This window comes from Babylonia areolata, chromosome 8 (assembly GCF_041734735.1).
Source record: "Babylonia areolata isolate BAREFJ2019XMU chromosome 8, ASM4173473v1, whole genome shotgun sequence".
Taxonomy (NCBI): domain Eukaryota; kingdom Metazoa; phylum Mollusca; class Gastropoda; order Neogastropoda; family Buccinidae; genus Babylonia; species Babylonia areolata.
The window spans coordinates 4,584,202-4,601,699 of NC_134883.1; the positions used below are offsets into that span (position 1 = coordinate 4,584,202).

Sequence of the window (17,498 nt, forward strand, 5' to 3'; positions counted from 1 at the left end):
GTTGTATTAGTTGTTTACTTTATTTGTTCTGTGTGAAAGCATACACTATCATGTGCACATAACAAAAAACATGCAGATTAAGTCACCTGAAAACAATTCTATAAACTGTAAACCACATGCTGAATTCTTTTCAAATGAATAAAAGGCAATATCCACATTTGTTCCCTTGTATTCTTCCATTCAGTTCCATTTCAAAGATGGAAAATTTTGTAAACTGGTTAATAACACTGCGATGTATACCCAATATTTCTTCCCCTCTGTAATGCCATAAACAATGGAGGCCAATAAAAAATTTAAAATAATAATAAGAAGAAAAAAAACGAAGGGGGGGAGCAAAGTAGAGAACATTCAACATACAATGTTATCAACCAATCTACAACTTTTTCCATCTTCAAAATGAAATCGTACAAGGGAAGAAATTTGGATATTGCCAATAAGATTTGCTCTAAACACGTGCAGAAGGATAGCGTCATTAAACAAAGACCAATGTTGACTGTATCCTGCTCAGTTTGCAACATCTCAGAGCTAGCCTTCCTCTTTTTCTTCAACATGGCTGCCAACATCAGTGAATTAACTGCACAATTTGTAAAATCTATAAAGTATAATGCGTACGGACGAAAAGGAAAGGTGTGAGCTGTAACTCTGTGATCGAATAATCTCACCCCTATGCCTCGATCCCACCGGTTTGTAAACCAACGTTCGATAACCGAATGCCCACGTGAAAATATTCTCCCCAAACTGTAAAATGCGAGAGCAACCAGCAAACGCTAAAAGTTGTGACGAAAGGGTGTGGTGACAAAGAAAATGTGTTCGAACGAGATAAACGAGTTGCGTGACGTTAAACGTGCTTTCTACAGACAGTAAGCCCTTTTAACTAATCAATGACAAATTATATCCACAAATGCATCAAAGACTTACGCGAAAGACAAATATGTTAATTTTTGAAAGCTTCGTACCTTGATATGTCCCCCAACTGCAAGGCGGAAATGACGTATTTAGTTCCCGCATTGTGCGGTTTACAAACACTAAATGAGAATTGTACCAAACACTATATGAGAATTGTACCATTTACAGATGCTGGATTTCCGTACTTTCGCTTTCATTTTCACCGCAACGAGGCAGCGGGAAGAATGCAGTTATTATACTAATAGCAACATGCATTTTCTGTGTGTTCGTTCTGATGCGATCGTACACAAAACGCAAAAAAAGCTAATTCACATCGCAATATAGAGAACATAGTATTATAATTATATACTCCTCTCAAGAAGTTTGTTTGTTTGGGGTTTGTTGCTGTTTTTTTGTTGGTGGTGGTGTTTTGTTTTTTTGTTTTTTGTTTTTTTTTGTTTTGTTTTTTTGTTTGTTTGTTGTTGTTTTTTTTTTGGGGGGGGGGGGTTGTTTGGGGTTTTTTTGGTTTGTTTGGGTGTTTTTTTTTTGTTTTTTATTTGTTTTTTTTTATCTTTTTGTCTTTTTGCTGTTGTTATTGTTACTTTAACCGAGGAAGATTAAGATTGAAACAGCAAAAGTAATCAATGACGCACCAGACTGATCCCTGTAATTGAGCAACAAAGGAATCGGGAGGGGGGGGGGGGTGGAGCATCTAAGATCGAGAGACCCCGTCGTACTGGTCGTACTGAACGGAACTTTGCTTGAAGAAGCCTGTCCGAACATTTCGAGTGGATACTCGAGTGGTAACTGCGGCAGCATGAAGATCATTTTGTAGCCTCCTAGCAGTCGCGGGTCATTGTTTTATTGCAGAAATTAGCACACACCCCCCCCCCCCCCCCCCCCCCCCCACCGCATCCCAGTCCCCCTCCTCCCCACCCCCACCCCCCTCCCCCCGAAAAAGTCCTAGCCTTCGGTTGTGGCCCTTGGGTAGTCACTCCCCAGCGCTGTTGAGAACTGACTGATGTTGTTGCTGTCTGTGTGATCTTTCCGAATAGAGTTTAATTATTTCAGCTTGTAAAGGTGGTTTGAAAAACATGTCACGTAATCTGTTTTTCTTTTTTTCTTTCTTTTTTTCTTTTTTTTTTTTAAATTGAGTTTAGTCTCATGATGAATCTTATGTTTCCTGCGTTGTTTGTGAATAGGATTATCACCAGGATGGAGCCGACTTTGACGTTAGAAGAGTTTCAGTTTCACTTTCACTTTCTCAAGGAGGCGTCACTGCGTTCGGACAAATCCATACACGCTACACCACATCTGCCAAGCAGATGCCTGACCAGCAGCATAACCCAACGCGCTTAGTCAGGCCTTGAGTGCATGCTTACATATTTGTGTACCTATGAAAGGGGATTTCATTTTACGTAATTTCGCCAGAGGACAACACTCTCGTTGCCATGGGTTCTTTTTCAGAGCGCCAAGTGCGTGCTGCACACGGGACCTCGGTTTATCGTCTCATCCGAAAGACTAGACGCTCAGTTTGATTTTCCAGTCAAACTTAGGAGAAAGGGCGAGAGCGGGATTCGAACCCACACCCTCACGGACTCTCTGTATTGGCAGCTGAGCGTCTTAACCATTCTGCCACCTTCCACCTTAGAAGAGTGCAAAAAGGAGACGGGGTGGGAACTACACTAATCATTACTATAGTTTTATTACGTATCACATATTATCATATATCCATATTACTTATACCTAAGTTTGCCTCAAAATCATCACCAGTGTATGTTTTGTTCCACGCTTTTCTTAATGATTTGTAAATTACATTTGTTTGGGGGTGTTTTTTTTGTTTGTTTGTTGTTTTGTTTTTGTTTTGTTTGTTGTTGTTTTTTGCTGCATGTCTACGTCTTGATATCATTTTGTGTGTTAATTCATTGCGAATCAATTATGCATGAAGTATTTTGTCCGCACATATGACGCGTCGGCGCGCACAAACGCACACACAACGCGTGTTCAGTACTCGCGCACGGCTCACGCACGCACACACACACACACAATGCACACACACATGCACACGCACGCACGCACAGAGAGAGAGAGGGAGAGAGAGAGAGAGAGAGAGAGAGAGAGAGAGAGAGAGAGAGAGAGAGAAAACAAGACAAGACAACATTATTTACGAGGATAATAGATAGGCGCTCGGGCGCGCTTTTTTTTCTTTCTTTTTTTTTTTTTTTTTTTTTTTTTTTTTCTTTTTTCTTTTTTTTTTCATCCGGTCCACTGACGCCCTGGTCAGGGTCTACACTACACAATACAATGTGATAACGGCTTAAGCATGATATAACATATATAAAAAAACAAAAAAACAAAACAAAAAAAAATCACAAGGAAAAAAAAGAAAAGAAAATGGAGACAGAAAATAGAGAGGGAGTGAAAGGTAGAGTAAGTGACAGACACACAGACAGACAGAGAAGAGAAGAGAAAGAGGAGTTATATATATATATATATATATATATATATATATATATATATATGACATAACATTATGTATAAAGAATAAAAATGGGGTAACTATGGAGAACAGGTATGCATATTTATACGTTATCAGTAATGTCAAAAAAACAATATTCAGTACAAATTACAGCCATAAAGAATATTATGGATGAGTCATGTTTTTAAGCTCTCCATGAGATGTTCGCGATTTTTTTTTTTTTTTTTTTTTTTTTTTTAGGAGGAGGAGGAGGAAGCAGACTTTTTTTAATTTCTTGAATTTTAACAATACGAATACACAACAATACATTCCACAAACATCCTCCTAAATAAATAAGACTAGATTTGAATATATCAACTCTTGGAAGTGGCACCATGATCTAGTGTGTATGACGGATTGGGATGGTTACAAATTTGCTTCTTAAATTAAAGGAGGTTCGAGGAGCAAAGCCAGATATAATTTCAAACATATAAAGTGCTTCCGTGTAAATATGCTTCGATTTGAGTGGGAGAATATTCAAATTTGTGTAGTCCTAAATATGCATCAAGATGGTGATTTTAGTAGAACTGGTTTTAAGCCATACTTATATCTTGGCTCAGTAGCGGTTTGAGAAAAGGTTGTCACAAGCTGAATCCCAAATAGCTGAAGCGTAATTGATATGGGATTAAATGATGGCATAAAAGAATAACTTGATTATACCTATCTGGAATGCAAGTTCAAGAAATGTTTGATTATTTAGATAGGTGTATATTTTCTTTAATGGTTTTGCACAGCGCCATGCGGACCAGGTAATAATCTATTGTAACACCAAGAAGTTTCCGACTATCTACTTCAATTATTTCATTGCTAATGTAAAGAGATTGGGGGATTGTAACACCAAGAAGTTTCCGACTATCTACTTCAATTATTTCATTGCTAATGTAAAGAGATTGGGGGATGGGGCGGTGGGGAGGGCTATAAAAAAAAAAAAAAGGTGGTGCTTTGTCTTGTAGTAATCAGTAATTAAATATTTGGTTTTCTACTAGTGTATATTCATATGTGATTTAATTCTGACCAATCAATCAATTGTTCAATATACTCTTGTAAATATGAAGTTACTCTGGGCCTATCTAAGTGTGCCTATTGTGACTGGTAGTAAGCCATCATCGGAAATGGGCAAGTTGTTTGTATACCTATATCATATACAGAATAGGGCTGGTCTCTCTGGGCGAAACAGAGAGAGGGTTGCATTCGATTCTTCTATAAAAGAAGGCTCGCACCCTATAGTTGTTTATTTCATCGAACACGCACGAACCACACTTTAATTAAGCCGATCAAGGCTGAACTGAGCCCAACGCACGGCACTAAACCCTAAACCCCTGGGCGCTGACTTTTCCCACTGACTGCCAGCTCCGATGGCCCCAAAGCTGGTTGACTGCCATACGGAATCCGCTCAATGTTCGATCACAATCGATACACATGTTCCCAATCTGGGGTCGGTCGTTAGACCTTGTGAAACTGACATCTGTCACCCCCTCTGCACCGGACGGGCGACACAGCGCGAGACATGTTGGGTCATGTGATTGTCGCTATGGTTGCGCGGGACGCCTGCGCGTGCTCCGTGTGTGTCTCGGTGTGTGTGTGAGAGAGGCCGGTTGGCTTGCGAGGAAAAGGGAACTTGTCAACGTTCAGCTCCCTGGAGTTGTTGACTACTGTGCGCAAAGGGCGCGAGTGTGGATGACTGTGACTACCGATCTGGGACTGATCGATCTATTTCCACTGTTCAAGTTCGATCTGTGATCATCTTCACGGAATGGTGAGTTTCCAATCAGAGTTTCCAATCAAGTTGTAACTTTTGGGTTGAAAGTTTGTTAACGTCAGAAGTTGGGTACTACTTTCTGTTTAAGTACTTCAAAAGTGCCAATGGTGAATGCGGAGAGCGATTCTGGCCGCTCAGTTCTAGAGACTCTCTCTCTCTCTCTCTCTCTCTCTCTCTCTCTCTCTCTCTCTTTATCGTAATCGTAATCGTTATCGTTCAGTTTCAGAATGTTATGGTGACTGGGTTGTCTTAGCTCTTTTGACTAACAAAGTTATATTAAATTACAGGGGAATCTGATCGATATCGAGATTATACTAATACACATACGTGCGTATGCACACGTGCATTCCCACGCATATACAGACGTGTGTGTGTGTGTGTGTGTGTGTGTGTGTGTGTGTGTGTGTGTTTGATGCGTGCGTGAGCGCGTGTCTGTGTGTCTGAGAGGGGGTTGGGGGGGCAGAGAGGGATGGAGTCTTGGAGATGGGAGTGTATGAGAGTGTGTGAGAGAGAAAGAGAGGATGCAGAAAGGGAAGAAAAGAGAGACAGGACGGAGACAGAGGAAGACGGGGAAGGAGACGGGGGGGGGGGGGGGGGGGGTATTTGGGGGGGGGGAGAGATAAGAAGACACTAAAACCCACAAGCAGGTGATCAAAGACACATGCACCAAACACGGATATAGATTCGTAGACACTCGCAGACACACGTAAAATACAGGCAAGACATACACACACATATTAAAAAAAAATATACCGAAAGAATGGGGTTATCAAGTTATGCGAACAGGTGATTTCACACACACACACACACACACACACACACACACACACACACACACACACACACACACACACACACACACACACACACACACACACACACACTGAACTGTCTGATATCACTTAATGTGGTTAGACATTAAATGAAATTGAACACACACACACACACACACACACACACACACACACATACACCCATGCACACACACACGCATGCACCCACACACATACCCACACACATACACACACACACACACACACACACACACACACACACACACACACACACACACACCAGGTCATGCCATGGCAGGCTAAACACGGTCTATAGACTCACGGGGCCTGAAGGTCTCAATGATAAAGAGATCCTGCCCCATTGTAACCGCATGTAAAAGGAATCATTTCTCACTGCCTGTTGTCAAGGGAGCTGTATTGGAGACCGACGTCATAAAAGACCTCATAAAATGTTTCTCTCGCACCGTGAATTCTCCTTGTCTGCGGTCTTCAGAACCAGGTCACAGGTCTGTGGGGAAAGGCGAAAGGGGGCTAAGGCCTGTGGCCTGCTAATGCGATTCCTATCTCTCTGGTATTGAGTCACTCTATATGCCTGTCTACTTGCTCGTCTACCTGCCTGCATATTACCTGTCTGCAGTGCCTCTCTCTAATCCCCCGCCACTCTCTTCTCTTTCATTTCCCTTTCCCCATACCCGTGTGAGCACATAAATTTGTGTGTGTGTGTGTGTGTGTGTGTGTGTGTGTGTGTGTGTGTGTGTGTGTGTGTGTGTGTGTGTGTGTGTGTGTGTGTGTGTGTGTGTGTGTGTGTGTGTGTGGGTATGTGTGTGGGTGCATGCGTGTGTGTGTGTGTGCATGCGTGTGTGTGTGTGTGTGTGTGTGTGTGCGTGCGTGCGTGCGTGTGCGTTTGTGTGTGTGTGTGTGTGTGCGCGCGCGCTGTATGACATTACCCTGCACGAGCTGCTCCCCGCTATATAATTGGTGTTGGCTGTTCTGTGCAAAATTAACGGAAAAATTCATAAACAGTATGTGCATTTCCATATATTTTTTTTCTTCTTCTTGGTTGGCTTCAGTCTTGATGCAAAGACGTGGGAGGCCCCGTACTGGTGGATTGAAATCAATAACCGTTCATGAAAGCAGCCGACAAATGTACCATCGATAACGTCTTGTGTTTGACCATCCCCCCCCCCCCCCCAACCCCACCACCACCACCACCACCCCCCAAAAAAAGAAAGAAAAAAAAATCGACTCAGTTCCAGTCTTACCGGTGATATGAAAGTGTGCGTTCCAGTAAAAAAAAAAAATAAAAAAAAAATCAATAAAAAAAAAAGATCAAAGGGTTCCCAAATAAAAGACCACTATTTCCCTGCACGTATGAGTAAAGCATGAAAGAGGTCTGTAATTTGGTCTGTAAATGTTGCTCCGTATTTAGAAATTATCGATCAGATTTCCTGTCACTCGTCTATTCACTTCTTTCGACCTCTCTTTTCCGATTCCTTCGAAGGTTCGTCTTTATTTTTCCGACCAGTTTTTACATTATTTTCACTGTACCTGTTTGCCATATAGGCCTTACTTCTGTATCCCGATGATGAGACCTTCACCTTCACCTTCACCTATCCCGTAGTCTTGTGGACCGTTGGGGCGCCACAGGTGATCTGGCAACCAGCATCCTCCAGTCCTCTCGGTTTTCTGACCTCCTGATTGTATCGCTCAACCTCAAGCCCGTCCATTTTGGGATGTTGTCCTCCCATCTCTTCCTCTGTCTGCCTCTCCTTCTCCCTCCCTGCACTGTGCCCTGCAGGAATGTCTTGGCAAGCCCTGATGATATATTGACATGGCCATACCATTTGAGCGATGATGAGACAGTGTGACTGAAAACATAAGATTGGGGCTGGTTGCCCATTGTGGAATGCTGTTTGCTAGTTGAAGCTTATGTGATTTAAAGGGATACTCTGGCCTCTTTCGTCAGTTCATTACTGATACTGATTTAGCGCATACTTTCGGGCAGAGACCAAACTCAATGCGCTTTACCGAGTCATTCGCACAGTTTCAGTTTCAGTTTCAGCAGCTCAAGGAGGCGTCACTGCGTTCGGACAAATCCATATACGCTACACCACATCTGCCAAGCAGATGCCTAACCAGCAGCGTAACCCAACGCGCTTAGTCAGACCTTGATAAAAAAAAATATAAAAAAAAGTGAGTAAGTAATAGATAAATACATTTTTTTTAAAAACCTACTACCACTACTGTACAAGCCGCAAAAACGTGATGAAGTCAACTATAAGCGTACATAGATAAATAAATAAATAATAATTATAATATAAAAAAGCAGTAGTAGTAATAATAATAATAATAATAATAATAGTAATAAAAAAAATTTAAAAATTAAAAAATAAATAAATAAATAAGACAACAGGTTGACAATCTACAGCCGACTGACAGCTGCCACAGTTTAGGCGCTTATGGGGTTGTTGTGTTTTTGTTGTTTTTTTTTGGGGGGGGGGGGGGGGGGGGTTTGGGGGGGCTTTGTTTTTCGTGTCATTCAGTCAGGCGTCAATGACATGCACACACATGTATTTGCATGCGTTAGTACAGGGCTATCAGTTTGGACCGGGGGCCATCGCTGTGGGTATTAACTAGTGTGGGGGGCATCTGTGCACTGACATACCCCTGCATTTATGTCCCCCACCCTCTCCAAACCCCACCATGCTGTGTGGAGAAATACAGATGTGGAGAAATATCACCACAAGAACATGTCAGTGCTGGGACTATCAGTGTGCGGTGATATACTGGTGTGGGGGATACATCAATACATGGACAGAACTGTGTAGGGATATACTGGTGTGGGGATACATCAATACATGGACAGAACTGTGTAGGGATATACTGGTGTGGGGATACATCAATACATGGACAGAACTGTGTAGGGATATACTGGTGTGGGGATACATCAATACGTCAATGCAGCGATGGGTACGAGGACAAAACGGGTACGTGACGACACTTCACTACGGAATGTATCGGAATGAACACAGTTAGGGCAGCGTCCCACCCACCCCTTCCCTCCCGAAAGTAACTGATCCCCACAGACCGTCCGAGCCAGCAAAAATACCCCCGGGGGTATGTTTTAGGGATGGGGGTGTCCGTCAGCTTGGTGACACCTTAATAGCCTTATAAAGCACTAATCAGTGACATAGAAAGCCGATTGCTGCAGACAGCACGCTGCGCACAGTTTCAGTTTCAGTATCAGTTCAGTTTCAGTAGCTCAAGGAGGCGTCACTGCGTTCGGACAAATCCATATACGCTACACCACATCTGCCAAGCAGATGCCTGACCAGCAGCGTAACCCAACGCGCTTAGTCAGGCCTTGAGGGAAAAAAAAGGTGAATAAATGATAGATAAGCTTACACAAAGAAATAAATAAATAATAACTATTAAAAAAAAAATAAATAAGAAAAAAAAAAACAATGATGATAAGTAACCAGATAGATGTAAAACATGAAGACACACATTCACATATACACCCACACATGCATAACAGATATGCACCAAACATGCAGTTTGCGCACAGCAGCTGGGTAATCAGCGGGTCTCAGGATGACAAAAAAATAATAAAAGAAATATTTTAAAAAATTAAAAAATAAGTCACAGTCCTTTCAGGCGGCTATTTTCTTGGATCCAATGGTGGCTTGTGCAGCCTGCCCTGCATGCAGTCCGCAGAAATTATAACTTGACCTAGGTCAAAGAAATCGTTGGGAAATTAATTCAAGTCGTAAATAATCATCACAATGAGGACATTCCATTATGAGATGAAATTTGTCTCTAATCACAGACAGATTACATTTGGAGAATAATCTTTCATCGCGGTACACTTCAATAACGTCCCATTTCAACTGGTGGTTTCTGACTGCTACAGCGAAATTTTATGTGTGTGGTAAACAAGATGTATGTTTCTCTGCTGTAAAGTCAGTTTTGATTTTTTTTTTCCTCTTCAATCAAATATCTACTACCGAAGCATCTCAGGTATGGCTACATGTTGTACTGATATAGAGAACAAAACTCCCTCTCCCACACAGTCAAATCCGCATCTGGCGAGGATTTCTTGGATATTACTATGTCATGCAGAGCGGGTGAAACCTTTGTCATGTACATTTCTCGAGGTTTGGTAAGCCCCGATTGACAATTCTGAGATTGGAGAATGCGTAAAAGTTTTATCCAGAAACGAACTATTCGAACAAAAACTGAAAAAGTAACGGTATCTTCCTGTTTCGCCGTAAACGAATCAATTCAATGTATTACGTTTTAACCCTTTCACCGCCAGTCAATTTAGAGTACAAAATTCCCTTGTGGTCTAAACACAGAAAAGACAGTGGCTAAGAATAGCTGGGGATTCCCCCTGCGATGTATAGAAAATATGGCGTGTCCTACCACCGATTATTAAAAGCAGTAGGTTCATGGATAACAGACCAATGAAAGGTCACCTTTCAGTGACATGGGTCCTCTACCACGCCTGTGCATAAATGCGAGCTTGGCGGTGAAAGGGTTAAACGAGAATCATACTTTCAAAATTTCAGATGAAATTTATCAATGAGACTTAAGTTTTATATCTCCAAATTTCACAACCATGCAGTAAAACTGGTACAACCATTTTACCGAATAATCTGATCTTACATAGATCGGTAAATCTTTTTACTTCGTTGTCAGTATAGGCTGCACATGACTTTTAAAAGCCTTGTCATAGGCATATTTCTTGCTTTGTGGAAAGCTACAGTTTTTTGGTAAAAATGAATTATACTCTCTCTCTCTCTCTCTCTCTCTCTCTCTGGCTGTGAAATCATGTGGCATGTATGCAAGCCTACATATCTCTGAACAAGTTAAACATCTCTGTTGTACTTAACACCACCCTATCCCTTCAGTTCCACACAGGTTTTCTCCACTAAAAAACATTGTCCCTTTTTGACTCACTTGTGTAAACAAAGTGAGTCTATGTTTTAACCCGGTGTTCGGTTGTCTGTGTGTGTGTGTGTGTGTGTGTGTGTGTGTGTGTGTGTGTGTGTCTGTGTGTCCGTGGTAAACTTTAACATTGACATTTTCTCTGCAAATACTTTGTCAGTTGACACCAAATTTGGCATAAAAATAGGAAACATTCAGTTCTTTCCAGTCATCTTGTTTAAAACAATATTGCACCTCTGGGATGGGCACAAAACAAAAAAAAAAAAGAATAAAGCCTAATTATATGCAAACTGCATTTACTGTTATATTTATATTTTTTGTATTCTCTAAACTTGGCACTTTGATCTGATATTCTGACCCAACAACTAGAGCAGTCATTATTATCATTTTTTGTTCAAACAGGAACTTCTTTTGCTAAGCATGGAAGTTTTATTTATTTTGCAAACGTTTTGGTGCAGAGTGTGAAAAAGGGAAATTACTCTGTAATTAATGCTAGGGGAGTTCATTTGCTTGAAACTGATCTTTCTCATCTTAAACATTGCATTTTGAAATTATACTCAATATATAAAAAGCTTGGGTTTTTTTAAAGTGTATCACAAGTGAGTCTTGAAGGCCTTGCCTCTCTTGTTTGTATATATTTTGTGTATGGATTGATAACATTTTCCTTGCTCCTGCTTTAGAATATCGAGGTGGGGGTAATGAAGAGAAATGGTCAACACACTGGTTGCTTTAACAAATGAGTTTAGTTTCAGTTTCAGTTTCAGTAGCTCAAGGAGGCGTCACTGCGTTCGGACAAATCCATATACGCTACACCACAACTGCCAAGCAGACGCCTGACCAGCAGTGTAACCCAACGCGCTTAGTCAGGCCTTGAGAAAAAAAAGATAAATGCATAAAAATCTAATAATAATAATAATAATATGTATAAGCGCAAAAACGTGATGAAGTCAACTATAAGCGTACAAATTTTTTTTTTAATAATAATAAATAAATAAATAATATAATTTAATAGTAATAATAATAATAATGAAAATAAAATAAATAAATAAATAAATAAAATAAAAAAATAAAAAAGACAACAATGATGATAAATAAGCAAATAAATGTATATATATATATATAAAGCAGACACACATTCACACATACACACACATATGCATAACAGATATGCACCAAACATGCAGTTTCACAAATATGAAAGCACAGTCAAATACATATAAACGCACATGAGCCCCAACACACACACACACACACACATTACCCTGCACCCCCTCTACCCCCCTCCACACACTCAGTCATTTCTAGGCTACGTATCGCAACAGCTTCCACGGCACACACACACACACACACACACACACACACACACACACACACACACACACACACACACACACACACACACGAGTTTAGTGGTGCATAAGTTGAAGTTCTCAACATCAAAGGAGGAGGGCTAAAGCCGACGGGTCTTACCATCATGGGTGTTGTGCAGTTTTTGTCTTGTGTTGATAGATGGCAGTCCCGCCTTGGCCCTTGTGCCAATAAGAGATCACCCAGTCTTCCCACTTCACCTCTGTATTCTGGAACCCCTCACGTACTGTACACGGCTCCATTCGACTGCACGTTTTCAATTGTCTATTGTCAGTGTTTTACTGGAATTTCTGGTCCACTATTCCGTTCTGCTCTGCACACCTTTTTTTTTTTTCCTAACAGCGCTCCAGTCTGCTTACTGATTTACCGGCCCACTTTATTCCTCCATGCCCTGCACATCATTCCAAAATGCCCCCCCTTCCCTCCCCCCTCTCTCTCTCTCTCGTGTACACACACACACACACACACACACACACACACACACACACACACACACACACACACACAAACACCTTTCTTCTTCACTTCACCGCTCCACTTCACGCTACCACACTTCATGCCTCAGTGCACTGTGTTCCACTGTCGCTCCACTTGACCCCTCTCTCCACTCTACTCTGTTCTGTCTCTCTCCACTCCACTGTTCTGTCTCTGTCCACTCCACTGTTCTGTCTCTCTCCACACCACTGTTCTGTCTCTCTCCACTCCACTGTTCTGTCTCTCTCCACTCCACTGTTCTGTCTCTCTCCACTCCACTGTTCTGTCTCTGTCCACTCCACTGTTCTGTCTCTCTCCACACCACTGTTCTGTCTCTCTCCACTCCACTGTTCTGTCTCTCTCCACTCCACTGTTCTGTCTCTCTCCACACCACTGTTCTGTCTCTCTCCACTCCACTGTTCTGTCTCTGTCCACTCCACTGTTCTGTCTCTCTCCACACCACTGTTCTGTCTCTGTTCACTCCACTGTTCTGTCTCTCTCCACTCCACTGTTCTGTCTCTGTCCACTCCACTGTTCTGTCTCTGTTCACTCCACTGTTCTGTCTCTCTCCACTCCACTGTTCTGTCTCTGTCCACTCCACTGTTCTGTCTCTCTCCACTCCACTGTTCTGTCTCTGTCCACTCCACTGTTCTGTCTCTGTCCACTCCACTGTTCTGTCTCTCTCCACTCCACTGTTCTGTCTCTGTCCACTCCACTGTTCTGTCTCTCTCCACACCACTGTTCTGTCTCTCTCCACACCACTGTTCTGTCTCTGTCCACTCCACTGTTCTGTCTCTGGCCACTCTGTTCTGTCTCTGTCCACTCCACTGTTCTGTCTCTGGCCACTCTGTTCTGTCTCTGTTCACTCCACTCTGTTCTGTCTCTGTCCACTCCACTGTTCTGTCTCTCTCCACTCCACTGTTCTGTCTCTGTCCACTCCACTGTTCTGTCTCTCTCCACACCACTGTTCTGTCTCTGTCCACTCCACTGTTCTGTCTCTGGCCACTCTGTTCTGTCTCTCTTCACACCACTGTTCTGTCTCTGTCCACACCGCTGTTCTGTCACTCTCCACTCCACTGTTCTGTCTCTGTCCACTCCACTGTTCTGTCTCTGTCCACTCCACACTGTTCTGTCTCTCTCCACTCCACTGTTCTGTCTCTCTCCACTCCACTGTTCTGTCTCTGTCCACTCCACTCTGTTCTGTCTCTGTCCACTCCACTGTTCTGTCTCTGTCCACACCACTGTTCTGTCTCTCTCCACTCCACTGTTCTGTCTCTCTCCACTCCACTGTTCTGTCTCTCTCCACTGTTCTGTCTCTCTCCACTCCACTGTTCTGTCTCTCTCCACACCACTGTTCTGTCTCTCTCCACTCCACTCTGTTCTGTCTCTGTCCACACCACTGTTCTGTCTCTCTCCACTCCACTGTTCTGTCTCTCTCCACTCCACTGTTCTGTCTCTCTCCACTCCACTCTGTTCTGTCTCTGTCCACACCACTGTTCTGTCTCTCTCCACTCCACTGTTCTGTCTCTCTCCACACCACTGTTCTGTCTCTCTCCACTCCACTGTTCTGTCTCTCTCCACTGTTCTGTCTCTCTCCACTCCACTGTTCTGTCTCTCTCCACACCACTGTTCTGTCTCTCTCCACTCCACTGTTCTGTCTCTCTCCACTGTTCTGTCTCTCTCCACTCCACTGTTCTGTCTCTCTCCACTGTTCTGTCTCTCTCCACTCCACTGTTCTGTCTCTCTCCACACCACTGTTCTGTCTCTCTCCACTCCACTGTTCTGTCTCTCTCCACTGTTCTGTCTCTCTCCACTCCACTGTTCTGTCTCTCTCCACTGTTCTGTCTCTCTCCACTCCACTGTTCTGTCTCTCTCCACTTTACTGTTCTGTCTCTCTCCACTCCACTCTGTTCTGTCTCTCTCCACTCCACTGTTCTGTCTCTGTCCACACCACTCTGTTCTGTCTCTCTCCACTCCACTGTTCTGTCTCTCTCCACTCCACTGTTCTGTCTCTCTCCACACCACTGTTCTGTCTCTCTCCACACCACTGTTCTGTCTCTCTCCACTCCACTGTTCTGTCTCTGTCCACTCCACTGTTCTGTCTCTGTCCACTCCACTCTGTTCTGTCTCTCTCCACACCACTGTTCTGTCTCTCTCCACACCACTGTTCTGTCTCTGTCCACTCCACTGTTCTGTCTCTCTCCACTCTACTCTGTTCTGTCTCTGTCCAGTACTGACTATCTCTACCTCACTCTGACTCACTCTGTGTCTCTCTGTCCCTTTCTCCACTCTACTCTGACTCACTCTGTGCCTTTCTGCCCCTTTCTCTACTCCACTCCTTTCTGCACTCTACACTGACTCACTCTGTGTCTCTCTGTCCCTTTCTCCACTCTACTCTGACTAACTCTGTGTCTCTCTGTCCCTTTCTGCACTCTACACTGACTCACTCTCTGTCTCTCTGTCCCTCTCTGCACTCTACACTGACTCACTCTGTGTCTCTCTGTCCCTTTCTCCACTCTACTCTGACTAACTCTGTGTCTCTCTGTCCCTTTCTGCACTCTACTCTGACTAACTCTGTGTCTCTCTGTCCCTTTCTGCACTCTACACTGACTAACTCTGTGTCTCTCTGTCCCTTTCTGCACTCTACACTGACTCACTCTGTGTCTCTCTGTCCCTTTCTTCACTCTACACTGACTAACTCTGTGTCTCTCTGTCCCTTTCTGCACTCTACACTGACTCACTCTGTGTCTCTCTGTCCCTTTCTGCACTCTACACTGACTAACTCTGTGTCTCTCTGTCCCTTTCTGCACTCTACTCTGACTCACTCTGTGTCTCTCTGTCCCTTTCTGCACTCTACTCTGACTCACTCTGTGTCTCTCTGTCCCTTTCTGCACTCTACTCTGACTCACTCTGTGTCTCTCTGCCCCTTTCTGCACTCTACTCTGACTCACTCTGTGTCTCTCCACTCCTTTCTGCACTCTACACTGACTCACTCTGTGTCTCTCTGTCCCTGTCTCCACTCTACTCTGACTCACTCTGTGTCTCTCTGCCCCTTTCTGCACTCTACTCTGACTCACTCTGTGTCTCTCTGCCCCTTTCTGCACTCTACTCTGACTCACTCTGTGTCTCTCTGTCCCTTTCTCCACTCTACTCTGCCTCACTCTGTGTCTCTCTGCCCCTTTCTCCACTCTACACTGACTCACTCTGTGTCTCTCTGTCCCTGTCTCCACTCTACTCTGACTCACTCTGTGTCTCTCTGCCCCTTTCTGCACTCTACTCTGACTCACTCTGTGTCTCTCTGTCCCTTTCTGCACTCTACTCTGACTCACTCTGTGTCTCTCTGCCCCTTTCTGCACTCTACTCTGACTCACTCTGTGTCTCTCTGCCCCTTTCTGCACTCTACTCTGACTCACTCTGTGTCTCTCTGTCCCTTTCTCCACTCTACTCTGACTCACTCTGTGTCTCTCTGTCCCTTTCTCCACTCTACTCTGACTCACTCTGTGTCTCTCTGTCCCTGTCTCCACTCTACTCTGACTAACTCTGTGTCTCTCTGCCCCTTTCTGCACTCTACTCTGACTCACTCTGTGTCTCTCTGTCCCTTTCTCCACTCTACACTGACTCACTCTGTGTCCCTCTGTCCCTTTCTCCACTCTACTCTGACTAACTCTGTGTCTCTCTGTCCCTTTCTCCACTCTACTCTGACTCACTCTGTGTCCCTCTGTCCCTTTCTCCACTCTACTCTGACTAACTCTGTGTCTCTCTGTCCCTTTCTCCACTCTACTCTGACTAACTCTGTGTCTCTCTGTCCCTTTCTCCACTCTACTCTGACTCACTCTGTGTCTCTCTGTCCCTTTCTGCACTCTACTCTGACTCACTCTGTGTCTCTCTGTCCCTTTCTCCACTCTACTCTGACTAACTCTGTGTCTCTCTGTCCCTTTCTCCACTCTACTCTGACTCACTCTGTGTCTCTCTGTCCCTTTCTGCACTCTACTCTGACTCACTCTGTGCCTCTCTGTCCCTTTCTGCACTCTACACTGACTCACTCTGTGTCTCTCTGTCCCTTTCTGCACTCTACACTGACTCACTCTGTGTCTCTCTGTCCCTTTCTGCACTCTACTCTGACTCACTCTCTGTCCCTTTCTCCACTCTACTCTGACTCACTCTGTGTCTCTCTGTCCCTTTCTCCACTCTACTCTGACTCACTCTGTGTCTCTCTGTCCCTTTCTCCACTCTACTCTCTTCTGCCTGCTTCCAATCCAACTTTATTCTAGTCTTTAGTTCTCCTCTTACACTCTGTTTTCCCAAACCTACTCTGAACCACTCTGTTTCATTCTATCTCATGCTTTCTGAAGAACTTTAACCCGACGAACTTCATTCTATTATTATATTCTATATCATTACAATCCGTTCCATTCAAACATAATAAGCTCCACTTTGTTTTCACTAAACCACTCCATTCAAGGCCTGACGAAGCGCGTTGGGTTTCGCTGCTGGTCAGACTCTGCTTAGGGTATATGGATTTGTCCGAACGCTGTGACGCCTCCTTATGTACCTGAACTAAACTGAACTGAACTCTACTCTGCTCTAACGCGCTCTAATCTACTCTAACCCTGCCACGCGTCACTCTTAGCCACGGAATCTCACTCGACGCTTCCAGTGTCCAGTCCATGTTACTTCTGTATATTTTGTTTGCATTCTTTATCATCTTTCCGTTCATTCTATACCACTCTTCTCTTGCCTGCTTCCCTTC

General features: G+C 43.6%; 1 protein-coding gene across 1 annotated transcript in view; it reads left to right on the forward strand.

Moving 5' to 3' along the window:
- The first annotated feature begins 4,965 nt into the window (after positions 1 to 4,965).
- Positions 4,966 to 17,498, forward strand: part of LOC143284472 (uncharacterized) — a 36,007-nt gene continuing 23,474 nt past the window's right edge. Inside the window, exon 1 of the mRNA XM_076591135.1 lies at positions 4,966 to 5,159. The gene's annotated coding sequence lies outside the window, so the exon portion shown is untranslated. The remainder of the gene's footprint in view (positions 5,160 to 17,498) is intronic.